The sequence below is a fragment of the Rhinolophus sinicus genome, linkage group LG07 (assembly GCF_036562045.2).
Source record: "Rhinolophus sinicus isolate RSC01 linkage group LG07, ASM3656204v1, whole genome shotgun sequence".
Classification (NCBI taxonomy): Eukaryota; Metazoa; Chordata; class Mammalia; order Chiroptera; family Rhinolophidae; genus Rhinolophus; species Rhinolophus sinicus.
In genome coordinates, this window is record NC_133757.1 from 13128442 (window position 1) to 13155986 (window position 27545).

The window sequence follows — 27545 nt, forward strand, 5'->3', positions numbered from 1 at the left end:
CCCCCACACACGTTTTCTTTCTGAAGTGAAGCAATTACTGCAGGTGAAACTGGGTGAATGAAAAAAAAAATGAGAATGGTTTTTCAGGCAAGAGTGAAGGGAATGTATTTCTTACCATCTAGAGCCAGTGGTGATGCTGGGGAGAGTGGGTTAGTCATAGCTCCGTGGCTGCTACTATGAGTGAAATATTAGGGACATCAAGTCATCGTGCAGCTTGCCAGCAATTAAAACAAAGTGATTTGGTTGCTTTGCCATGAGCATCTAAGGAAAATATTGATTATTTTTAGAAAGTGTATTTCCAAAGCAATAAGTACCACCCTTTGGGTAACCTGATACTTGTAAGAGGTGTTGACGATTTTTTTTTTTTTTTTAACTCTGAAGGGTTAACCCTGAGGTTTAGGAATTTAATGACATGTGTTGGATAGTCAAGTGCTCCTTTTCAGGGTTCAGTTCCAAGTATGTAATGAATAGAGTAATTTCTATCCAGGATGTTTAAATTCCTTTTTAAGGAAACCAGTCTTTATTGATCTGGCAATATGGGTGGTTGGTTCTGTATCTGGACGTGAAGTGGTAAGGGCTGGGCGGAATGACAGAATTTACATTTGCGGATACCGGGCTACTAATGATGCCTAACAATTGGGCGTATTAGAGAAGGATAAAGTAGGGTGGAACAGATATGATTTTAGGCGACTGGGTATGTATGTGGGATCTTCTGAGTGAGTCCAGCTGTACAATCTCTGAACTATGTTCGAAGACCCAGGCTTTCCATCCTGACCTCTGTCCAAAGTACCACAAAGAAAATAAGGGGAATATCTCTTCAGAGGTTGTAAAACTCTGTGGTCAGAATCCATTTCCGATCCACCTCTACACCACACAAACCTCTTGGTACGGAGCCTTGCACAGCATAGGAGCCAAGTAACTACTGGGAACCTTGGTCTGTCCTCGGAAGCATCAAGTTCATTAGGTAACCTTCCCAGTTTCACCTGGTCTTTGGCCTCTCCTGTTACAGGGTCTCTGGTTTATCGGAGGATATGATATGAAGAGGGCCCCAGTGATTCAGAGGGGTAGAGTCCTGAATTGGGGCCGAGTTCTCAAACATTTTTTCTTGAACCTGGTTTCAAGCAGGATGACTTGGAGCCAAACATAGACATTTTACTCAGCTGTCTTGTTTCCCCTTCAAACCCCATGTTGATAATTAGCCTTTAACTGTTTAAAATTTGACTAATCTTGCAGGGGGGAAAAGCATCATAATAACTATCCGTTATTTCTTGCTTTTTATTGTCAGGCACTTGACATGTATTTTATTATTTTATCCTCACAGTAACTGAGGTACGTAGATACTCTTATTACCACCCCATTTATAGATGCCTTCATCTATACTGAGGTTTTGAGAGATTATATAACTTACCTGCACTCGAACAGTTGGTAAATAGTAGACGCTGATTTGTACCCAGGTCTGTCTGACTCCTGATCACGTCCAGCCGCACTTGCTGCTTCTCTATTATTAATCTTTTAACTATTACAGTGAACATCACAATCATTGATTCACTAAGAAGAGAGAGAAAATGCCTTATACTTGAGATTTAAAGGAAATGGCTTTTGTAAGTAATTTGGAATTCCCAGTACGTTTAGAAACATTTCCATGGACCTTTGGTAATGACAGAGAAGAAATGAACAGGGGTGGGGGCCCTCTGTCCTTTCCGTGAGTGAGATTGCAGGAATGAGGGAGATGGTTGGGCATGACTGGCCTCAAGTGTCCTAACTTTGCAAGAGTTTTAGTTGCAGCCCACGCTGAGTCCCAGGCAGTATCCGCTGAAGGCAGAGAGGTGGTGATGGCTGTCATCAGCTTTATGGAGTAGCAGCAAGGCCCTCTGCTGGACAGAGGCTCTTTTATAGGGTTGGGTGCAGAAAGACTATAGGAATCAGAGCTGCTGGTTTTTGCTGATTTCTTCAGCTTTCCTGCTTCCAGGAGAGCTCAACAAACATGCCTCTGGTAATTGATAAAGGAGAGACTTCCTTTCTGTTTCTGCTTTGCTCTCTTCTTGTAACTCTTTGCTTGTTATACCACTAGTTGCATCACTATACCTTTATCAGTTTCTTGCACAGTGATGTTGTAAAGATTAATGCACCAAGAGTTCTTATTTCTTGTTATATGGGGGGCATTTTTCTGGCCTCTAGCAGCTACAGTTTTTCCTCTCTTCGAGTTACAGAACTCTCAAGCAGTTTATCAAGCTGAAAAGAGAAGATATATTTCAAAGCCAAGTTTAGTCATTAGTAGTTTGGGTATTAAAAAATAAAATCAAAACAGCAACACACTGCACTTCTGGAAAGTCTGTTATTTTTGCATTGAAAATAAATAGATTACAATTCAATAAAGATTTTTTTTTTACATGAAAGAAATAGTGTTTGACATCAGTATTTCACATGGGGGACAATCATGTTTCAGAAAAGATTTTCAGAAGGCTGAATTGTTCCCACATGGTATCCATGAACAGTACTTTTTTTTTTTTTTTAATTTTGAGTCGTCGTGTAGAGAAGGTTGAGTTAATCATACTTCTCAGTTCATCAGACCCATCTCTTGTTTAATTTATTGATTGATACATTTTTTGTCCTCATCCTCCAATCCCATTCCCCTTTCCCATAGGCAGTGATTCTAATACATTTGATGTGTTTTCCCAAAAATAAGACTGGGTCTTATATTAATTTTTGCTCCAAAAGATGCATTAGGGCTTATGTTCAGGGGATGTCATCCTGAAAAATCATGCTAGGGCTTATTTTCTGGTTAGGTCTTATTTTGGGGGAAACACGGTATATGCATCCTTGAATTTGTAGTAAAATCAATTCTTAGACCAGTTCTTATATTTAAAGCTATAAGTACCAAGTCATCTTATGTGTGTGTGTGTGTGTGTATGTGTGTGTGTTTCAAGGATTAATCAAATTCTTGTTTAGATAACTGATTTTATGAACATACATGAATTTCTGGTTTTATTTGGAAGTTGACGTCGCTTAATGCAATAGCATGCCTTATTCTATTAGGGACTAGGTATACAAAATGAAAAAAGATTAACCTGACTGCCAAAGAAACTCGAACTGTGTGTGTGTGTGTAAAGCAATGTATGCAGCTGATAAAGGTTATCATATAGAAATGATTTTGCTGGCATGGAATGGTCAGCTAATTGTGTCTGGTGATAACAAGAACGGCTTCACTTTGAATTGAATTCCTACTCATCTCCAAGGATGAGTGGGAATTAGCGAGGCGGAATACTGAAAGCCGTGCTTTCCTTTCAGGAGTGACCGTGCAGGATATGTGGGGAGGAAGGAATCTGTGATGTGTGAGCGGGTGCCAGATTTGCAGTGAGGAGGGAAAGAAGGATGGGGAAGATGAGGGAATGATGATGGATCAAACCAGTAAGCCTTTACATCAAAGGCTTTTCCCAAACAGAGACGTACAGATGTATAGAAAGGAAGTGAGAGTATATCTGTCCTCGGTACACTCAGAAAAACTCACCTCTGCTTGTTCAACTACCCACATTGTTAGACATGGCACTTTATTGCCAAATTATGCTGCAGTGAGTTACATTTTATCCTGTCCACGACCACAGTTCTCATTTAGGTAGAAGTCTTGCCAGAAACCCTCCCATGTTTCCTTTCACATGGCAGATTAGGCTGTCTGAGCCGTATCTTTAGTTTCGTACCCAACACCAGAGCATTGCAACACCAAGAATGCTGGTCCATGGGAGGGTCGAATGCACAGCAACCCAACCACGTGCTTCGCTATAGTAAGGGGAAGGAGTAAGGCCATTCCCCCAGGAAGAAGTGTGCATTCTTCACTGATCCTAGTTTTACATGCATATTACTAGTTCCCTCAGTTCTGGAGAGGAACAAAACAGCACTACTTCACAGAGCCTTTTAAAATGAAAGATGAAATTTTGTAAAATTTATAGCACAATATCTTCGCGATGGTAAATTAGTCATCATCTTTTATGGGAGAAACATTTCTCTCTCAAGAGCCTGTGGTTTCAGGTTCTTTTCGAACCTAATTCATATGAATGTTCATTGACATAAGTAGTACGAGTCACTTGATGCTACTTGACATTTTGTTGCTCCATTCACAAGAAGCTGCTTATTAAGATTTGAACTGTACTTCGTTTGCTGCTACCCTTGTGTGCTTACTCACTGGTTTCTAATGTCTTTGGGTAGAAAAAAGGAAAGGAAAGAGAGTGGTCAGCATTTCGCCCTGGTTAAAGCAACAGTCTCTATGAATATCATCCACCCATCCATCCAGCCTTCCCATAGGCATCTTCGTCAGCCTTCCTAGAGTTTGTAATCAAATACACATCACTGAAAACCCAGCTGTCTATACTCATTAAATGCTATATCTCTAGGAATTGACAGCATATGTTGCCTTCACTAGACTAGTATAATGGGGTTGTTTTCACTCAAAACAGACAGAACTAACCATACGTAGCAGCTTGTGCCAAAAAGAACCTGTTTTGTTCACTTTTCTTAAGTACTTCTTGAGAGGCATTTTGAAGTTTTGTGGTCTTCTCCTGCAGCTCACCTTGTTTATCCATGTGGTGACAGTGTGGCAAGGCCAACAAGGTACCTAGGACTCTACTCCATGGACAGAGTAAACACTGTGTTTCCTGTAGACTATACCAGGTGCTCCCGTTTTCAGCTCTTGTTTTCTCCCCAGCAAGAACTGAGGTATACCCTTTGCTATTTTTGTGAATACCTTGGGGACTAGAATACAAACATCATCCTTCTGTCACATACAACAGCCTGGGGGCAACATCAACTGACCTACAAACTAGAAAGGAAACATTTTGGGGGATGGAGAGAGAGAGAGAGAGAGAGAGAGAGAGAGAGAGAGAGAGAATGTGAAAACAATAGAGGGATTGAAACAAACAAGACTATTACAAATTGAAAATAGAGAGACATTGGACTTGACGATAACTTAAGTATTTGCTAGTGTAAATTAAATGATCACATTTTTCTTTACTGAGCATGGAATAGAAGGGAATGGAGTTGCAATCTATATTAGGTATAAAAGGGATTCCACAGATGAGAAAATACATGCTTTCTTCTCTCCCCTTCCCCTAAGAACATTTAGAAATGCCAGCCATTTATTTGACAGCAAGCAAGAAGACAGTGTGATGGATGATGGTTAACTCCTTTGATCTTTTGACCTTCCTTACTGAGATTCAACCACTAAGTATTTATTGAATCTCTTGCCTAGACTAGTCGGATTTATTCCAAATCCATTCCTGGACTGAAGATGCTAATATAGCAATTAATGAAGTCATTTAACAAATATTTATTGAGCGCTCTGGGTGAGAATTGTTATGAGTTTGGGGAGGAGAAATATTAAAAGGTGTTAGAATTTGTGATTGAATGAGGCGGGGGCAAATAGGGTCTGATTAACATTCATTGATCACATTTAAATATACAATACATTTCACATGTACTATGTAAGTTATTATCCAAGTGGGATAATTCTGTCTAGGACAGATGCTAAATCTGATGCGATACTGGGCTAGGACGGCAGGTGTTTAGTGGGGCCATCCCAGGCCTATGGGACAGTGGCCTTCCTAACTTGCCGAGTCTAGCAAGCATGTTTTGGTGTCATTGTATTCCTTGTTCTTAAAAGGTAGAATTTTGGTTAATATCTAAAAATATCTGCCTGTAGCATCAGCTGCACTGTATATTATCTACATTAAAATTTAAATCCTGGGCTGGCTGTTTTCTCCCCTTTAATCTAGCACATTTCTGGGTTGTTTGCTCATGGGAAGTTGGTATGCTCAGGTGTAATTACTGGGATAGATTAACGGTAACATTTAGCACAAAGTCAAACCCAAATGAATGTTTTGGAATATTTGTGTGTGTTTTTTTTGTTTTTTGGGTAATTCACATGATATAGAGAAAAACTATTGTGGGAAGGAAGTGTTAGTGTCTTGGGTCCCACCATAGTCATTTTGAATGAGTGACTCTTTCCCTCTAGTTAATGCACTAGCAAAGCAGCTTTAAAATCTGTAGTTCAATTTACCTGTGGCTGTCCTTGGACTCACTACCTGCTTAATGACTGTCTGCCAAGGTGTTTGACATTTAGTTCCCGAGCACCTTGTATTATTGTACTGAGAAAATTATCTAACATGCATTTACCACACTAAGGAAATTGTCCATATTTTGTTTTATAATTATTGGGTGGGCAAGTCATTATTTAGTAGATAGTATTTATAAAATCTTTTGTATTAGTGAGCCCTGCATTAGAATGAAAATCAAAGCAGGAGTTGTGGGTCAAGCTCTCAGAATTACTTGCTGCTTGATTAGAAGTCATATGGTTTGGGTCTTGGTTAGAGAATTATTTTTTAGGTTCATAAGAGAAAGGGCTCTGTCTGCATAATTATGGTTATTCACATTTTAATAAATTAAAGTTCTTTATGTTTTACAGTGTGTTATTTCTCCAGCTTTTTAGCATTATTTCATATAAGAATACTATTTGATGGCATATATGTAACTATGTTAGAATCAATTTCTAAATAGACTAAAGAAATATCCTAAAATATGTTTTGCGTAAAACAGTGTCCAAGGTCTTTATTCATGGTTTTCTTCCTCAAATTATTGAGAATTCATTTAAAGAAGCACATCCACAACAGGGTAGCCACTGAATGGTAACAATGAAGGGAAACGAGGACAATGAAGTAAACAGCTATTTCTGGCTTTCAGCTCCAAATAGGAATGAACAGAAGGAGAGGAGTCCCAGAGTCTGGGGGAAAGAGGGGGGTGGAAAGCCATAAATTTTAAATGTTTAAAAAAAATGTTGAGAAGAGGTTAGGGTTGGCAATCTCTAATGGATTCTAGGGAGTTTGTGTTGTTCTTTGTAAAACAAGGGAATCTAAATTTTGATTCATTTAAGCATCTGGGTGAGTAATGTGCATGAGCATCAATGATGGTTTAATTTACTCATCAGTTCCTTAGTTACCATGTGTTTTAGGAGAATCTTTTCTCTGGGTAGACACTTTATGTAAATTGTAGAATTATAGTTGTAAATAATGTGTTCATTTATCCCGTAATTCAATATGCATTAGTCGAACACCTACTAAGTGCTCAAGTTGTTCTAGATATTGAGGTAAGGTAGCCACTTACCAAATAAACATGCAAGGCGACAGGTGGTGACAAAGTGCTGTGAAGAAAAATGAAGAAGAGCAGGTGGAAGAGAGAAAGTTGGGGAGATGAGAGGACAGGGAAAGTGCTATTTTATGAGATGACAATGGAAGGCCTCTTTGATAAAGTGACATTTGAGCAGAGACCCCAGGGAAGTGACAGGGTCATGCGGATTCTGGTAGAAGGGTTTTCGATCCTGTTAGATCAAAAGCCTTGAGATCTGTCCTGCTGTGTGTCCTTGGGTCAGCAGGGAGACCAGTGAGGCTGGATCAGAGGGTACAGGAGAGAGGGATGGGCATGAAGTCAGAGAGCTAGGGGGAAGGGGCTGGCATATTGGTCCTTGTAGGCCTTGTGAGGACGTAAGTAGACCAGTGAGACTGAAGGAGAGAGGAAACCCTAGAATAGTTCTCAGTAGAGTTGTGACATGGTTTGATGTCGTTTAAAAGGATCACTCAGTCAACAATGTGGAGGATGGACTGCAGTGAGCAGGGTGGACTCAGGGAGTCCAGTCAGGAAGCTATTGTAAGGGTCAAAACCAGAGAAGGTGGTGGCTTAGACCAGATGGGAGGGGAGCCGCAGGTGTGAAGTCATTGGATTCGGGAAATATTTCTAAGAAAGTGCTTACAGGATTTTCTGATGGGTTGGAAGTGCAGAGTAAAAGAAAGAAAATTGTGGGTAACTCCATTTTTTTTTAGCAACTGGGAGGATAGCATGTCATTTCCTGGGATGGGAAAGAGTGTAGAAGGGATATGAGGGAATCAAGCATTTTGGACATTTAGGTTTGAGATGCCTCTTAGCCATTCTATTATGAAGATATTAAGTTTGTTCATTTTACAAATACAGGAAATGAAACATAGAGAAGTAAAGAACTTGCCTGAGATCATTTAGCTAATAAGTGGTTGATCCAGGATTTAAATTCAGGTCTTGTTAATGCCAGAGTATGTTTTATCCACCACAAAACTGCCTCTTTACATTAGGCTGAAATACATGCCAGGAAAATCATATATCTGGTTTTCATTTCTTTTTTTTTTTTAAACTGAAATCTACTTTTTTGTTGTTGTTTTTTTTTACGATTTTATTGGGAAGGGGAACAGGACTTTATTGGGGAACAGTGTGCACTTCCAGGCCTTTTTTCCAAGTCAAGTTGTTGTCCTTTCAATCTTAGTTGTGGAGGGTGCAGCTCAGCTCCAGGTCCAGTTGCCGTTTCTAGTTGCAGGGGGCACAGCCCACCATCCCTTGTGGGAGTTGAACTGGCAACCTTGTGGTTGAGAGGACGCACTCCAACCAACTGAGCCATCTGGGAGCTCAGTGGCAGCTCAGCTCAAGGTGCCATGTTCAATCTTAGTTGCAGGGGGCGGAGCCCACCATCCCTTGTGGGACTCAAGGAATCAAACTGGCAACCTTGTGGTTGAGAGCCCACTGGCCCATGTGGGAATCAAACCGGCAGCCTTCAGAGCCAGGAGCATGGACCTCCAACCGCCTGAGCCACCGGGCCGGCCCTCATTTCTTAATTATTGATGATTTCTCATTACATGAGATAATTTCCTACACTTTTAAACATGTTTAAGGGGGAAAAAACCTGTCATATTATTCCAAATTCTACCACTTATCATTATTATCATTGTTAGCATTGCAAAAACACTTTTGAAACATGAAAAATCATAGTCTATGATTATGGCATTCATTCATTCATTCATTCATTCATTCATTCATTCATTCATTCAGTGTAATCACTGAGTGCTTGCTATGAGCCAGGCTTGGAAAGTACTAGCTCCTCTACAGAGCTCCCAGACTAATAATGAAGGTGGGAGTCTGTGCACAGAAGTTGCCGCACATTGTGACCTGGCGTGACGGCGGTCCATACAAGGTATTGCAGGAACACAGAGGAAGGACTGTGGTCCATCCTGATTGGATGGATACAGGGCCAAAGGAGATTTTGCAAAGCAAGTGGTATTGGAATGGGGACTTGAAGAATGAGTGCAGTTTGCCAAATGGAGAAATGGTAGAAAAGTATTCCAAACACAGGAAACAGCATGTTTTTACAATTTTTAAAGTGGCAATTAAGCATATTAAACGTGAAGAGTAAGACATTTGAAGTTAAATATAACATACAAGAACAATAGGAGGAAAATTTTAAAACTACACTGAGGAACATAAAAGATTTAAGTCATTAAAGAGACCCACTGTGCTCTTGGATAAGATGACATGATACTCGTCTGGCAAAAATATTAATTTTCTATAAATATCTCTATATAAGAAGTGAAATTCCAATGAAAATGCCAACAGAATTTTTTTAGAGTCATGGAAAAATGATATTTTAAAAAGGAAGTGTAATGAAGGGAGCTGACCCCTACTGTATATTAAAACATAATATGAATCTATTCATATTTTGCTGGAGCCTCTGGCCACCTCTCCCACCCCCCTCCAGCCTGGCCACTGGTCTCTCTGAATTGCCTTGGCCAGATGCTTTTCACCACAGCATAACGATATCAAGGTGTAATTTAGAAAACTAACTAAAAGCTAAAAAGCTAAAAGCTTTTTCCCCCAATCCTAAGAGCTATAATCTCACTGTCCAGGGAAACCCTATTGAGATAAAAGAAGAATCTACGCATACAGTTAATTTCAAACAGAACCATTTCATAACAAATGAAAAATAAAAGGCCCCCATCCCCTGAACAACCGCTATTCTTAGTTTCTTGAGATTGACTTCTAGAGAAAAGTTATATGTATATTAAGTCACTCACATTAATCCATTTATCATCTATGAAACTATCTACCTACTTACTTTACAAAAAAAAAACACACACAAAAAAATCCCACATTGCCTTTTTCACATAATATATCTGGAGATCTTGCCATATCCGTACACACAGGTATAGCTTGTTTTTTTCTGACTGCCTGGTGTTCCCCAAATGGTTGAACCATAGCTGATTTAACAGGCCTTTGTTGACATTTTGTTTGCTTTTATAGACAGGGATGCACCAAACATTTTGTGCATGTATTTTGCTGAGGGTTATAGAACATAGCCGTAGGTGTTAGACCGTAACTTTCAATGGGGTTTTACTGATGGTTCAGAGTAAATGTCAGAGAACATGGTCCACAGAAGGGTCCAAAGAGTTCTCTGTGGTTGACTTGCCCGGGGCCTTCTCCTGTGCTGTCTCCTGCCTTCTCTCCACGTAGCCTCTGCCCAGCGTGGAGCACCTCATTTCTCCAGCACTGGAAAATGTTATAGAAGTTTCCTTCGTTTGTGCCAAGGGACAGACCACTTCTAGCCCAGAGAGAAAAAGAAGAATATTTTCTCTCACTTCATCTAGAGCCAACCTCACTGCCTGTTATGGGATTAATTTGCTCTAGAATGATCCATTGCTTTTAGGACAAGATATTACCAAAAAATCTGGTGCTGATTTTTTTCCCAAAGGTTACATTATTTATTCTTATCCACAGTCACTTGTTACCCTCAGTTAGAAAATAAAATCTGAAAATTAATTATCTTTTAGATTGAGTCCAAATGTCCCCACTTAAACAAAAATAATCAAAATGGCTGGCCCTGCTCAGAAGACAGTGATTCTAGTGGGAAGAGTTGGATGAGCAGTTGGGACACTTGAATTCTCCTCCGGCTTGTGATCATGGGCTCGTCATACAGCAGACCCTCCTCTGGGAGCCCATTCCCTGTTCCCATCTATTCTCTAGATGATCTTGGAAGACCCTCCACTTCCAAGTCCTGAAACTAGAAATGAATTTCCAGATCAGATGACTAAATTTTACTTTGGCTAAATTCCTGTAATGCTTAACTCTTGGCTCGAGTTTCGGCAGATAGACGCAGACATTGGCAGCATTTTATGTAATGTTAATTGGACAAAGGGGTTGGGGAAGGGGCTGGCTGCCATCTCAAGTCATGGCACTAAAATTTGAGGCTGTTTTTCACATTTGTTTTTGCGAGATATGATTCCAGGTTAACTAGGAGAGCAGATACAATTTCCGAGAAACCTGTGAAGGGTGTGGTCTTCTCAAGCCAACAAAAATGAAACTCCTTCTTGAGTTGGTTGCTTGTTGTATACCATTTTTCATGCTGTTTATAACATATTTTGCTCAAGGAGCTGAAATGAGAGGACCAACTTTGCTCTTAGAAAGGGTCATTTGATATTCCTGAGGTTTATTGGATGAATTTATTTGGAAGCATTGGCTGATAAGTCTTAATATAAGAATGTCATGTCTAATTTATAAAGGAGTTTAAATGCCAACTTTTGTGGGGAATGGAACGGACTAGAGAAATGTTAGTATCTTTGTTTTTTCCCCCTGGCTCTTCCTTGTTGTTTTTGGTAACAAACAAAAATACCAAATGTTTACTTGGCAAAGAGGAGATGCAAATTTGAGAAATGAGAATTACCTCTGTGAGTCTTCATTCAGAACAGCACCTGGTTACCTTATATAGTTCTTTGACTTTTCAGTAAAGCGTCACTAACTGAGCTTTTTTCTTTCTCTTCCTTTTGATGAACTTGGTAGTTGTCAGGTTCACCGACAAGCACTTCAGAATCATGACAGTCAAATTATACAACATCTTTCTCAATTAAGAAAAGGAAGTATTGATAGATAAGTCAGGAGGAAAGGCTCTTATACATACATTGGCTGTTTTTTCTTAATAGTACACACAATGATTTATACTTCTGTATTATTCATTGCAGAAGAAAACATTCTTGAAATTGATGTTGGCATGCTAAATGTAATCTATAAAACATGACTTTAATGCCTCTTAGGACAATTTTGTTTTTGAAAAATTATTTTACTCTCTTATTGACTAGGTCATATAAAAGAAATGACATTTAGTGGAAATATATTTCATTAATAGAATGTTAGAAGGAAGACGTTTTATAGGAAATTATTGTCATATGTAATATACTTTTAAAATTTGGTAGCATGCTTTTGGAGTTTTTGACTGTTGACAACATAAAGCTACGGCAGAAGGGATGTACTCTGTCTACCTTCAGCTTGGTTCAGAGTATTATCAACATTTTTTCTTTCCTAGTCTTTGGGTTTTGTATTCTGCTTCAAATAGAGTATACATATATGTGCACTTATTATACAGGCTATTTGAAATAGTATAGTCAAATCTGTCGACCTAGCACCTACTACAACCATTTCACAAATATTTATTCAGCCCCTATTATCTTAGGAGCAGTAGATAAAACAATGCACAAAACAGATTTTTTCAAAATCCTTGCCAATGGGAGCTTATATTTTGAGTTCTTTTATTTATGGAAAGATTATATTTATGAAATATAAGTAAGTAAAATGTATAGCATATCAGATGATGATGGGTGTTCTGGAGAAATGAAGCAGGGATGGGGATGGACAGTGTGAGATGGGGCAATCAGGGAAGACTTCATGGAGACGATGACATTTAAACAAGGAGAAAACAAGTCATGCAAGTATCTAGAGTAAGAAGAGCCACTGCAACCCTGAGTCACAGTGAGGCTAGCAGGAGGGGGAGGACAGAGGAATGTTGGGGATCAGGGATCCGTCATGTGCTGTCTTGTGAACTAACATAACGACTTTGGCTTTTACCTGAGTGAGGCTGAAACCACTGGAGGGTGTTGAGACAACAAACACACGTTTGTTAAATGTTGACCTGAACTGAATATACCTTTAAAGAAAAAAGGAGAAACCCTGATCCGTGGCTTTAGCTTTATTTATGCAGTGTTTGGCCATCCTTGGGTTTTGTGGCATGTGCATACGTGTGCACGCAAGCATGCAGGGCCAGGACAAGGGTGAGGGGAGTAAGGCACGACCCTGAGAGCGATGCCTCCTTCACTTTTGCACTCTAGACCCCTCACTCCCCTCGCCCTCTTCCTGCCCCCCTTGTGTGTTATTGTTTTAATTTGTGAATAACTGTATGAATAAAATTTAGCTCTGGCTACTGTTACCATTTGTAGCTAGCAAACAAAGTGTATATCCTGGACCACAGACCACTTACATTGTTGGGACAAGAAAGAAACAAATGTAGCCAACAGCGAATGGGGAGCCATTGCCTGACATTTGGCTTAGAGCACTTGATAGCGTCCAGAAGAATAACTACTAGAGGAAGGCAACCCCCTTCCTTCTGTGATTTCAGAGAGGAAAAGCTGTACAACTAGATAACCACCCAGTGAAGGGTGTGACTAAGCTTAGAAATCAAGATATCTGATGATAAATCATTATATTTTCAGTGTAGTCGTGAATTTTGGAATGGTACATTAATTAAATTATTAATTCTCGCATGTTTTTGGAGATAGCGACCAATCCCCTAGGACAGAGATTATGGGTAGGGATGACTGCTGTCAAAACTCTCAGCGGCCATTCTTGCCTGGTGTTCTGTGATATGCACCAGGTTGACTCAGTTTTGTTTTATTTTTTGAATGCAGAAAAACTGGAGGGAAGAGATGAATTTATTGGACTCACACACACATTGAACAGAGGGAGAGATGGGCATACACAGCTGATATGACCTCCAAAGTTCTGGGACTCTATTAAAACATGCACAGATAACGTTAACGTTCGTTTTCATTGTTGCCTTTGCGTCTGTCTCTGCATGTCTGACAGTAGAAGCATAATTTCAGAACTGAACTGCACTTTTCCTTCTGATTTCTTATGTATGGATTGCATATTGTAAGCTGCCCAATGAGAGACGGCATCTAATTTCATGTCTGTTTACTACTATGTATGTGTTTTAAGAACTGAAAAATAATAGACACAAAATGATAGCTAAAAATATAGTTAGCCCAATTCTCCAAACTTAGTTCATGATTCCCATTAAAAAGAGAATTATTCAAGCACAGGACTTCACATCGTTTATAATTTTTCCTCCATCATTTTGGCAGTTCAGCACTTCAAGTGTGAGCATGTCTAATAAAGCTTTTTAAGTAATTTATTTCAGGCAGTGCTCTTCCTAAATATTGAGAGTATATAAAGAAAGCCATCAGAATTTTAAACTGAGTCATTTGTACAAGTGGACAACTGTTACCAGTATCACTCTTACCCCTTTACTTCTATGTGTCACTGCCTATTAATTTTCTAGATTGGCATTGATTGCGTGGCTCCCCTATCAGAAAGCTTCCAAGACTCCCATTGCCTCTTGAATTGTCTTCAGAGTCCTCTCAAACGGCACTCAAAGCTCTTCATGACCTGGGCGGCCCACTTCACTTTTTCGTCTTTGAAACCTTTGCTTAGGTCAAGCTAGACTATTCATCTTTCCTACTGTGCTTTTGACTCTACTTCCACCCTTTTCTTTGTTAATTTCTGACAAAATAGTGTCTGTTTTTTTTAAAGTGCATCTTATGTGCTGTGAAGACTTTTTTTTTTCCTTTGAGAGAGAGAGAGAGAGAGAGGGAGAGAGAGAGAGAACTGCTTTTTTTGAGTCTCTTGAGTAATAATCTTCTTTGTATTATGGAGATTTATGTGCTTGTTTTAATTGCATTTGTCGTACGTAGAAAGGAAACATCCCTGAAGCTGCCATTGACTGAGTCCTCACTACATGAGTGGCAGTACGGCATGATAGTGAAGGTGAGTCTAGAACCAGACCGCCTGGGTTCGTATCCTAGCACCGCCCCTTACAGCTGGGCAATCCTGGACAAGTGCCCTCACTCTCTGTGCCCATTCCCTCAGAAACAGCAAGTGTCTCATAGAGTTGTTGAGAGAATTACATGAGTTCATAGAGTGCTTGGCACATAGTAAACACCCAGTTAATGTTAGCAGTTACTCTTCGCAAACATCATAATTTTTTTATCCTAACAAAAACTCGATGAGGTTCATATTAGCCCTATTTTAAAGATGAGGTGAGTGAGACTCAGGGAACTTAAGCGTCTTGCCCAAGGCCATCCCAGCTAGGAAATGACAGAACTAAGATTCAGACTCTGGTCTGTTTGACTGCACTATGTGTCTTGCCCGCTTGAAAAATGTTAGCACCATGCCACGTGCCTACTAGGAGTATAATAAGTATTTCTTGAGGTGAAATTATGAGACAAGAGAACAGAGATGACAAAAAAAGCCTAGGTTTTTCAGTTCCGATATCACCTCTGCCTCTTACCGACTATGTGACTTTCAGGATATACTTACATCTCCCTAGCCTCAGATTCCCCTCTTTTGTAAACGGATAATAGTAATAACTACTCCATAGACTCAGTGGAGCAAATGTGCAGATTAAATGAAATAACCAGTGTCCACTGCCTAATATCTGGAAAGTGCTTGATGCATATGAATTCTTTCCCTCACTTCCCTTATTATTGTTTTTTAATTACCATCATTATATTTGTCAAGTTAAAATAGGGTGAGAGATATGATTCTGACTAAAGCAGTCGTATCAACCTTTCAAAAAGAAAATGCTGGTCACTGTTATTCTAGTAATGGTCATGAAACATGAAGAGGCCTGTCTTATGTCAGTGCCTGACCATGATTTAGAAGTTGGAAAATATCCCTTGTACATTGCCTCAAGGTATATTGATAGAAGATTGAACTGTTAGCCAGTATCCTCTTTCAAATTTCAATGTCGTGGCAAGGTCTCATAAATGAGTTAGTTTAATATGATTCTTTCTCTTTGGACGTAGCTTGAATCAGGCCAGCGTTGAGGAAAAAGGTTTGGTTTGGAGGAGGAAGCAGGATAACAAAGTTGTTTTTAAGCTGCAAAGATGGGCCTAAACAGGAACTAAACAGCATACGGGAGCACAGTGACGGGGGACCTATAAAAGAGATGAATGACTCCCAGATTGGATTATTGGCCCGTAAGTAATATTTGACTGCAACACTGAGCGTCTTCCCCAACCTGATCTCATGCGACAAATCCTTCTAACAGGAACAATTCCTTCCTGAAATAGGGACACACAATACTATTTGTGATTAAAATCTGCTGCTTTCTAAATATTCATAATAACATGAAAGCAACGATAAATGTACGCCTTAGTCTAGACTTCAGTCTTATTTTCCGGAAACTAAAAGATAGCAGTGGAAGAGTCTGGATGACTTCTTCCTTCTCCTTGGAATCTACACATTCTGTAACGATTCTGCTACATCATCAAATTTCATTCAGTATCTTCTGATTTAACATGTCAACTGCTAACCTTTTATGAGCCAGCGGGGCCGGTGTTTCCTTCTGTCTGATGTACTTGTAGGCTGAAGGGTAGGAAGGCCTGTGCCCTCGTGTCTCTGAGTAATTGATCTAGTGGAATCGATCATGTTGAAATGTCTGGATTGGGAGGCCGAAGTACAGTTTGTTGAAATAATAAGCCAGGCAGTCAGAATTTTTACAAATGCTCATAATTTCCCATTCTCTTTCCTTTAGGCATAGAAAAAAACAAAAACCCCAACTAACTTGCACAAACGCAGGCCTAGTTCTTTGTTGGCTCTTGAGCTACTGTAACTTCCTATTTATCAAACAAGGGGCTAGACAGGAGGAGCTTCAGCGCTCCAGGTAATTTCTGAATTGCGATCACCATCCCTTCTCTAATATCTTTGATGTAATGTTAGGAACCACATTAGCTAGGGACTTCTAATCTGGTCTAATTCCCTATTCATTCAACTAAAGTTAGTGAGAAAGAGACTTACAAGAACATACTAAAAATACATCAAAATATAAAAGTAAAGTGGATCGTTTGAACAGTGCAATGTCACTGAATTAAATAAGCTGGCCCTTGGTTTGATATACTCTTAAAGGTTGGCAGGATCAAATAGGTTGAGGAGGGAAAACCCTGGTGAGTAAGTAATAATGCTGGAGAGTGAAATTTATTACTCTTGGTTTAGATGTAGCGATGCGATGCTAACGCGCTCTGTGTATGAACTTTATGAAAGGATGAATTAAGGGAACTGATGAGAGACCACGTGTTCTGTGTTTCTACTGTTGTCAGTATAATTTGGACGTTACACAAAAGAGCATGATTGTTTATCACCCGTTTCCTTTGAAAAAAGATTCTAAAATAGGAGTCATATTTCTGTATAGGCGTATTTGAGAAAAACTGGTGGGTTGTCAAATAGGTTCCTTCTAAATATAAAATTAAATGGGATTGCAGTTCCCACCCAGACATCTGCAAACCCAGGTTGGCATTTTTGTGTGAAAGATGTATAAATACAAATGCAAACCAAGTTTCCCCAGGGCCTACCTGTCCTACAAATGAGGGCAAGTTCAGTATCCAAATTTTGCTGGCTCAGTAGCCCTCACATGAAAAATTGGGAGAACTCAGCATTTTCCTCCATGAAAGTCTCTCCACACCTTATCTGGCAGAGCCAAGGAGATAGTTCATATGTGCTGTGAGTGCACGTAGTACGTTCTAGCATAAGCTTCTTATCATTGGTCACTGCACACAATTTACAGTTGACCCTTAAATAACATGGGGGTTAGGGGTGCCGATACCCCTTTGCAGTTGAAAACCCACGTATAACTTTTGACTCCCCCAAAACTTAGCTACTAATAGCCTACCGTTGACCCAAAGCCTTACCAATAACATAAATAGTCGATTAGTACATATTTTGTGTTATATGTATTCTGTACTGCATTCTTACAATAAAGTAAGCTATAAAAAAGAACATATTATTAAGATAATCATAAGGAAGAGAAAATACATATCCAATATTGTAGATATTGAAAAAAACGCATGTATAAGTGGACCAGTGCAGTTCAAACCCATGTTGTTAAAGGGTCAGCTGTACTTTCTAGCCACCATTCAGAATGTTCCTGCCAGGCCCTCGTTTATGAATGGATGGCTTCCCAGCACCGTTAGATGGGGGAGGCATTAGCCGTTCTGTTTGACAGATGAAGAAAGAGAGATGCTGAGAGTAAAAGTTTATGGGGTTATCAAGTGGCATTCCTGAGAGTCACTCACTTATCGATTCGACAAATATTCTTTGGAAACCAGCTATGTTTCAGGCACTGGTCAAGTTCTGGGTGGTAGCAGTGAACCGTGTAGTGAGGGGCCCCTGTTGGGGGCCAGGGGAGATGGAGACAAAGATACAAACAAGATCATTTCAAATAGTGATAAGGACTATGATGAAAGAAAACCACAGTTATGGGAAAGAGAACAACGACTGTGCATGGGTACCTTTGAGATGTCAGAAAGCTGCTTTGAGAAGAAACCTTTGAGCTGAGATCAGAAAGAAAAGAGGGAGCCAGCCACCTGAAGATCTTGAAAACCAGTGTTACAGGCAGAGGACCAGCTAACAGAAAGGGGATGAAGCAGAAAGGAGCTTTCAGGAACAGAAAGAAGGTCTGTGTAGGCGGAATAAGATCAGAGAGAAAGCTGAAGGGGAGGCCGAGGCCAGGTAGGGTCTTGGGTGCCATAGTAACAGTGTTTGATTTTATTCTGACAGGAGTGAAAACCCCCCTGGAGGGTTTTAAGCAGAGGCATGATGCGATCTGATTCACATTTTAAAACTTCACGTTTGCTGCTTTGTGGATTGTCCATTATAGGTAGGCCGGGAAGAAATCCAGAGAACAACTGGGAAGCCTTTTCAGTGATGTGGGGCAGAAAGGATGGTGGGTTGGAGGAGGATGGGGCAGTGGCGGGAAGATGAGCAGACAGATTTGTGGAATAAATTACAGGGCAGTTGACAGGAATTACTGATGGAGTGGAGTTAAACTCTGAGGGAGAGAGAGAGAGCAGCTGCAGGAGAGTGAGGGTCCTCGTTCTGTTTAGGGAGATGTGGAGGTAAAACAGGTTTTGCAGGGGGGATAACATCCCGAGTTCTGTTAGCAGGCGTTAATTTAAGGTGCCTCTGAGACATCCAGCTGGGGCAGTCAAGACATCTGAGTCTCTATCTCAGGGCAGGGTCAAGCGAGAGCCTTCAATTGGGGATTTGTCAGCATACGGCTTGGGCACATTACCTAGGAAGCCAGGTAGATGGAGATGACACTGGCATTGTCTGAGCAGTGCTCCCCTAAGGTGATGCACTGCACTGCCCGCCCACACCCCGTTACTGGGCCCCAGGGAGACCTGATGGAGAGTACATTTCAGAAACGTTTATAGCAATTACAGCAAATGCCTGTATTCTGTCTGCCTTTTGATTTCATTGTTTTGGTAATTCATTTTTAGTGCATTTTACAGTAACATCGTTCTGCAGTGGATTGTGAATTAAACCTAACACACCTGGCTTAGATGTGTGTGTTAGACGGTGGAGGAACACCCGCCCTGAAGTTTGGAGGCTGAGCAGAGAAGGAAGAGATAGAAAGAGAGCCTGAGAATAAATGGCACATGAGGTAGAAGGAAGACTTTGATTTTCCTTTGCTTTGAACCCAGCTTGTCTGACTCCAAAGCACTGGAGCTTCCCTGCGATTATATTCTCACTGCCTTCTTCCCTAGGGCGTGACCAGAACAAGGTCCATGATAAAACACCAACAGCACTGTGATCCCGTTATGAGACTCTGCTGCTGTGCTCTGGTGATGTCTCCTGGTCTCCTAAGAGGCCAGCTTTAGCTGCCAATAGGGGCTGTATCTCCATCCGTCCTCAGAGAAATGAGAAGGATCTTCTCCCCCACTTCTTGTCTCACTTTGTCCCGTGGGTCCCCAGAGGGACCCTATTTATGCTTTAGGTTTTTATGTTTTATAAAGTCCCCACAGAAAGTGCCAGCCCCTCTTTTTACAGAGGTCAGACTTCGTCCATGTGGCAGAGCTGGGAAACAGGGCCACGGGTCTCCATTTCCCAGGACCCACCATCATTCCTGCATATCAGCCCGTATAGATAAGAGTACATGATGGGGGAACAGGATGCAGAGGCAGCTGATAGCCCTCACCCCACCAGCCTTGATCTGTAACACAAACTTAGGGGTTTTATTATTTACCATTAATGTATTACAGATTAACAGTTACTTCCCTGGGATAGTTTTGAAAAGGACTAGTTTGATTTTTAGAAGGTTAAGAATTCCTCATGCTATGGAAAAATAAAATAAGGAGAAGACAAAGAACTAAAACATTTATTATCTTGCCCCTTACGCTGATTTAAAATCGAGTTTAAAAACATTATTATTTCACAGAAAGATTTAATATGGTTATATCTAATGTATGCAAGAAACCTGGCAGTGTATTTGATTGAGTTTGGCAATTTGAACTTCATAAAGTACAAGTGGTTCTACTATTGACCTTTAGTTTTCCTGAGTTCTAACATATTTGCTACCTTTAATAGCTAATTGAGTCACTTACTCTGAGAATGTTTTCATAGGTACTCAAGACACGTTCCTGTAACCCTAGAACTATCCAGGTCTCATTGCCCCTAAATCAAGACCAATGGAATAAAAATTCTGAATTCTAGAAGCTAGTCTAAATCTTCAGTTTTAGATAGAATGACCTTGAAGTTGCTTGTTTCAGTTGCTTTAATTCTACTTTAATCCCAGTAGAGCTACTATTTAGATCTCACATATAATAATAATCGTAATAAAAATAATTTTAAAAGTCTGCTACTTCTTAATAGCAGTAGTAGTGGTAATAATTATAAAAACTAACATTTCTTGTGGTACTATGTGCCAAGCATTGTTCTAAAATTTTTACACAGATTAATTAATTTATAATCCTTGAGGTATGTCTTAGTTCATTTGAGCTGTTCTAACAAAATACTACAGACTGGGTAGCTCATAAATTGAATTGTTTTGCTCAGGGCTCTGGAGGTGGGGCAGCCTGAGATCAAGGTCACCTTCAGGTCAAGGGCCGCTTCCCAGTTCGTAGCTGGCACTTGCTCTCCCTGTGCTCTCTGATGGGGCAAGGGAGCTCTGTGGGAGCCCTTTTCTAAGGGCACTAATCCCATCATGAGGGCTCCACCCTCGTGCCCGAATCACCTCCCAAGGCCCATCATCTTTGAGGGTTATAATTTTAACATGAATTTGGTGGGGACACAAACAGTTAGAACATAGCAAGGGAGATAATATCATGACCCCATTTGACAGATGAGGAAACTGAGGCACAGTGAAATCAGGTAACTGGGTCAAAGTTACTGAAACAGGAAGAGATTTTTTTTTTTTCCATATTCACCTTCCTGATCTGGATGTTTTCCTTGGGGAAGCAGGTGATATACAGAGGGCAGATGATGGTATTTTTGTTTTGCTTACAAATGGTTGGTAATAAACTCAAATAATGCCATGATGGGACACAAAGATAAATTGTGTCTCTCCACATTTTTCTTGTGGAACCAAAGTGTGCTTCAACAGTTGTTAGTTACTAGGGATGCTTAAGCATTTTGAAATTATGTAACTGCTTTTATAACATTTAAAATAAATAGCAATTATAAAATATTCAGGGAGGTTCAAATAACACTTAGTAGAGCCTTTATTTCATAATGCAAAATATAAAAATTGAGTACATTTATGTCTTAGAACACTAATATTTCATAGTAAGGGAATCAGCTGAAAATAAGCTAGTTTTCTACCAAAGTTAGCAAAATCTGTGAGAATTAAGAGTATAGAAGCAACCTGCTTTGCCATACTAGTAACCCTAAACATTCTTATTAAATATGGAAAGTCTACAACTTGTAAATTGGTTGTCTTTCATGTATTTGACAAAAAGGTAAGTTTTTTGGACTTGAATTTTATCTTATTTTCCATAAACAACTGTCCATGTCTATAAAAACTTCTACAGGATTCTTTTCATGACTACATACTATTGCCATGAACAAATGTCCCAAAATACAAAGACATATTGCCAGCCTGTTTTCTTGAAAGGCTGTATCATTTTAAATTTCCACTAACAGTTTATAATAGTACCTTGACAGTCTCTGGATTTTAACTTAAAATAATCTCTGTCAGTTTTTTGTGGGGACCAAAAATAATTTTATTTGAACTTACATGATTTTGATGAGGAACAATTCTGACCTTTTCCCGTATATTTCATCTTGTGAGTTGTCTGGTTCTTTTTTTAGGGTGGGGGTTCTTGACAGGTCTTTTGATTTGAAATCTAGTGCTCTTTCATTATTTTAAAGGATTTATGTTAAGAATAAGCCTATCAAGGTGTTGTCTAGTAGAATTCTTTAGGGCAACTTGAAACCAGCGCTGTACCGCGATTGTTAAGTGGTTTCCGGTGGTAAGACAGTATCTTCCCTGATTTGCAGTCTCTCCATCACCTCAGAAAAGCAGAACTTTTTCTTATTTCAAACATCTGTTTCCATACAAGCTCTATCCAAGCGACTATCCACTTCTAATCAAGATAGTGCTAATTTTCCTGTAAGTGTAGATTTGAGGCTGTAGCCACTTCCTTTCCAGACCCACAATTTTCCATTTTAATGAGTTTCCTAGGAGGATGTGTAGGAGTTGGGAGGTAATCATGCCCAGATTTCCTCCTAGGTCGAATAAGAAAACTTCCCAGGGAAGTGGTGGAAGTCCCCGAGGGTTACTTATTTCTATGCAGTCCCAAGCAAAGGAACAATAAATTTCCCGAAGAGAATGTAGGAAAGGGGAAAGATTCTGCTAAAATTTGTGACTGTCCTTTTTCGTTAGTGTTACTGCTCTTTTTATATGCAGTATAAGCTACATATATGAAGAGCTAAAAATGTCTGTTCTTAAAAGGCGTTCTTACAAATGACTAGCAAAATGGGTGTTATTAAAACTTTGAGGCACATACTAGCATTTTCTAGACTTAGTTAAGAATTGTATAAATGTGTATTAAACTATCTACTGCATTGTAACAGACTCTCCATTTATTGCTTAGAGATGCTTTTAAATCACTTTGGTGACAATTCTTTCTCTGTGTTCTATAATTGCATGTTGTATGCTCAGATTAAGACTTTAAAAAATGGATGCTAACAGGTTTGGCGTTATTTTAGAAATGGCTGTCCTTATCCCAGCTGAGAATAAGAAAGGAGTCCATCCATTGTACTCAAGGCCAGTGCAATCATTCCATTCTGGCCGTTATCTCCTAAGACCGTAATCATTCAGATCTGTTTGAGGGTTCTCTGTGTTGTGTAGCAACAAGTTTAGAGAGTTTTGACCTGGCGGCTTTGAACTCGGTTTTTAGTACATCATCTTGAAATGTGAGATAAGAGTTCTTGAAAAATTTTTTTAGCAAATTTGCACCTGTTGATCATACAAGATTAGAATCTTCTTTCAGTTAGGATAAGGATTCAACACGATATGAAGGTGCCCATTTACAGGGTCAGGATCTGAGGTCCAGGGGCTAGTCAGGTTCAGGTTAAGAGGGATTTGGAATTAGAACTGCTATTGTGTTGAAACCAGGAAGTCCCTTGCAAGTCTCAAGGACTGAGATGGAAAGAAACTAGAGTTCATCAGGTTAGAAGATTTGTAAAAGTAAGTAGTTCTCCCAAACTCTGGTCAGAGACTGTGCATTTTCTGTCCCCCTTTTTATTTCCTGCTAATGCTAACTGCCACAGATAAATCTGGACCATGCCAGAGTACCTTCTTCTTCTGGAGTTACTAGAATGTTCAGCAACGTATAGTTTGAAACTATTTCAGATAGGTATATTTAAAGCATTATATTAAGTAGGCATTTTAAAAGCACAAAACTAAAATAATATTTCTACCATCATGTCAGCCATTAGATTGAAGGGCACCTTATGTTTTTAGAGGCCACCATGTTACATGCACTGTTCATCTCAGTGCTGTCCCCGGATCCATGGTTAGATGCCTGTCACTGGACGTACCATTTGTATTTTTCCCAGCACAAATATCTCCTTTATTATTTTTAAACAATGGTTAATGAATATGTATAATTGTCTGTTTTATTACTTTTTAAGCAGGGACTGAAATGGTACCTTAGGATTGTTGTGTTTTAATATACAGCCCAGTCAGCCAGCACACTCATCTAATTTTTTGCCTCTGTTTGCCTTGGCTTGATAATCAAACCCCAAATAGCAAGGGGGATTAAATCACTATTGCCTGTTTATTACATTATTATTTATGAGGTCTTTAGTTTACACAAGCAGCATCTATGTATTATCTCATGTCCTAGGGCCAGGCTATTTTTCACAGATGACAGATGTTATAATGGCGGCTTTCCAAAGGCAGTGCCTTCTGGTACCTGGGGGCACGTTAGGATTATGGAAATGGTTCTAGAAAAGACTACCACCTGTCAAAATCTTTTTTGCAGAAACTCTTCTCTTTTTGTGACTGTATTATGTAAAAACATTCCTTTGTCAGCAAGTTTAGATGTCACCCTGCTCCACAAATGGTGAGGCAGGGAGCTCTCCTGGCCCTCCATTGGTAAAGAATGTGTAGTGAGGTATTTTAAGAGTAATCTAGAGAGTTCTGATTACTTATCCGTGTTCCTTCACCCAGTCTCCCTAGTGACAGAGACATACATACTATGTTGTCATATTTGACCATTGGATTCCTCTTCCAGCTTTGCAACTACAACTTTGAATTGACCACAGCAGTTTGACTAAAACATTTTTTCATTCTAAGACCAATTATTTGTATGTATTAATATAATAAAAATATAAATTAAAGAAAAGGCAAATGAGATTCCAGTTGGCTTCCAAATCCCTAAGATACATGAAATGAAAAAATTTTTGTCGTGTCTGTGTCCAAAAGAAGCAAAGGACAGTGCTTATTGGCTCTGCAGATAACAACATAAATCATCTTAGGGGAAATCCTTGCTCTTGAGACTGAGCTCCTTCTGTCTGACTCCAAGTATGAGCCTGGCTTCCTCCCTTCCTGCTGTTCCTCTACCTGAAACACATTATGGGAATGACGTGGGGGCTTGAGCTAGCTTAGTAGATCGCAAACTTCTTCAGGGCAAACTCTTCATCATCTAGCTTATCCTGGTAAATCTTTGCAGTACCTACAACAGCATTGTGTACATAGTGGAAAAAAAAAAAAAGAATTCCAAGTTGGACTTGCTAAATTGCTGCATTTCAGACAGTCTTATAATCTGCTTTGAATCCTTTCCAGAACCAGTGTAGGTAGCATGTCCTCACTTAAAAACTTTCCCAGGCATGAACTTTGTTAACCTCTTGAGTATATTTACTTAACTATTAGATATTTACTGAGTGTTTACTAGATGAAAGGCATTGGGTTGGGCATGTGGGAGATGCAGTAAAAGAGACCTTACGCTCAGGAAAGTTACCACTTGGTTGTGAAGCAAAGACTTAACCCTCTTGAAAATTCAATAGTCCACGTGAAATAATCGAATGAGGATTGGACGCCATGACAAGTCAGGTCACCGACAAGACAAGAAAGCACATAACCCTGTTATGTGCCCAGTGGTCTGGGGAGGCTTTCTCCCATGGGGAATTGAGTTGTGTCTCAATGGATTTGAGGGATTTGGAAAACAGAGGTGTGAGGAGGGCCTTGCAGAGAAGGGGGATGAGGGTAGCAAAGTTGGGGAGAGTAGAGGATGTGTTTGGGAGAAACTGAAGAAAGCCAGTTGGACTAGAATGGAGCCTTGGGGAGAATCATTAGATAAGGTTGGAAAAATGGGTTAGGAGCATATTATGGAGAGACATAGTGTAAGGTTATGCAATTTGGACTTTGCTGCATGAACAAAAAACCATTTAGAAGGTTTTGGAGCAAGGGAGTGACATAATCTAAGTGGTATTTTGGGAAGATTTGGTGAAGAGCCAGGTACAGAATGAACTAGATTAGGTAGCAGGAGGCTGGGGCAGGTGTCAGAGGCAGGAGAACTAGTTAGAATTAACTGCATCCACCTATTAAAGTTCCCAAGGTCCTGAAATAGGGAGTGAGAATAACAAGGAAGAATGAGATGCCAAAAACATCTTAGTAGAACAAGACAGCAGCAGGGACCACGTTTCTGATATAGAGATGGCATTTGGCATAAGTACCTGATCTGTTACATATTGGGCACACACGAGTCCTTTATCTAATGATAAGGAGGCTGAATGTGGATGTTGTAAATCAATTTTCCCATGGGCCACTTGTGTTCCTTGGGTACAGAAGAAAATGGGGTGTGACATCTCTAAGGGTTTATCTCAGCAGGTTCCAGCTCAGTACATAAATAAATAATTTCAGCCCAGCATGCTATGAGAAAGCTGACTTTTAAATTGTTTAGTATGGTCGATTAAATTAATTCCAGAGACTAAACTTCAGATCTTCAAAGAGCATGTTTTCGCTCCAAGTATAGCATTGCAGTGGCTGAGTTACATATGATCAAGCCACGTGAGTAGCAGGTTACATATTTTTGTTCTAATGGGTAATTTTTTGACCTTCTTTGTATTACTAGACAATTCAGACCAAGGATTGAGAATAGTTGCAGTTTTTCACATAGCCCTTATACAGGGTGCTCTTTCCTCTATTTCCTAGCCTAGCCCCATCACCTAATTCACACGGTACCTGGCAACCCACCAAATCTTCCTAAAATGCAACTGATATTGTATCAATTCTTTGCGCAAAAACCTTCCCAATGGTTTTATTAGTACAGCAAAGTCCAAATTCTGTAACCTTATACTCATGGCCCTCCATATATAAGCCTAATCCACTTTTAGGATTCATAATAAGGAATCAATGATTCCAGCATATTCTTAGTTATTGTGTTTATACTAAAGGGACACAATAATATAGACTAGAGAATCTGAACATTAAACTAGGTGTATATAAGTTTACACCTGAAGTTTCATTGGAGCCCAAGTCAATGTAAAAAATTAACTTGCATATTTTGAGTTTTAAATATTTTACTTTTTGTTCGTCATAGATATTTCCATACATTAACATAATCAACATAGTTGTCCTTTTCAGTGATTATAACTTTTTAAAAAATGAATTCATTAATGTATTGCTCTTTTCTAGAAGTAATTTATGGCAGTTTATAATGATGCATTAAATATACCAAGATAGCATAATTCAAAGTAGGTGAGAGAAGAAAACATAGGTGTAAATATTCATGACCTTGGATTAGGCAATTATTTCTTAGATATGACACCAAAACTACAAGCAACCCACCCAAGATGTGACAGGGAAACAAGGACCACCCCTCAAGGATGGGTTTTAAGAGATGAAGGGAGCACACCTTCAAAGCAGCCACAGTGACATCTGAGAAACATACAAGCTCTCTGAAGTACAAAGGGAGCTTTGTAATCTCTTGTGAAACAGACAGCCATTAAAGTGGAACTTTTTGGCGATACACCATCACTACCATCACTACCAAACTGAAGCTGCCTTTTTTTATTACCAGAGCAAACCATTAGGAAAATGAATACCAAATGACATTCATTCATTGTATACTATGGGTGGAAGAAAGTGTGTATACATGTAGTGTCTACGTGTATAACATGAAATTGTGATTCAATTGCTTAAAAATTGAAAAGAAAAAAAAACTACACACAACCAAGGAAAAATAAGTAAAATGGACTTCATCAACATGAAAATATTTTATGTTTCAAAGGACATTATCAAAAAAGTGAAAATGTAACTCACAAAGTGGGAGAAAATATATGCAAATCATATGCCTGATAAGGGTCTATTAGTCAGAATACATAAA

At 39.5% G+C, this 27545-nt stretch overlaps 1 protein-coding gene across 5 annotated transcripts in view; it reads left to right on the forward strand.

Annotated features, from left to right (window-relative positions):
• The window catches only part of ABLIM1 (actin binding LIM protein 1), a 280514-nt gene that overhangs the window by 21395 nt on the left and 231574 nt on the right, over positions 1 to 27545 (forward strand). The window lies entirely within an intron of this gene.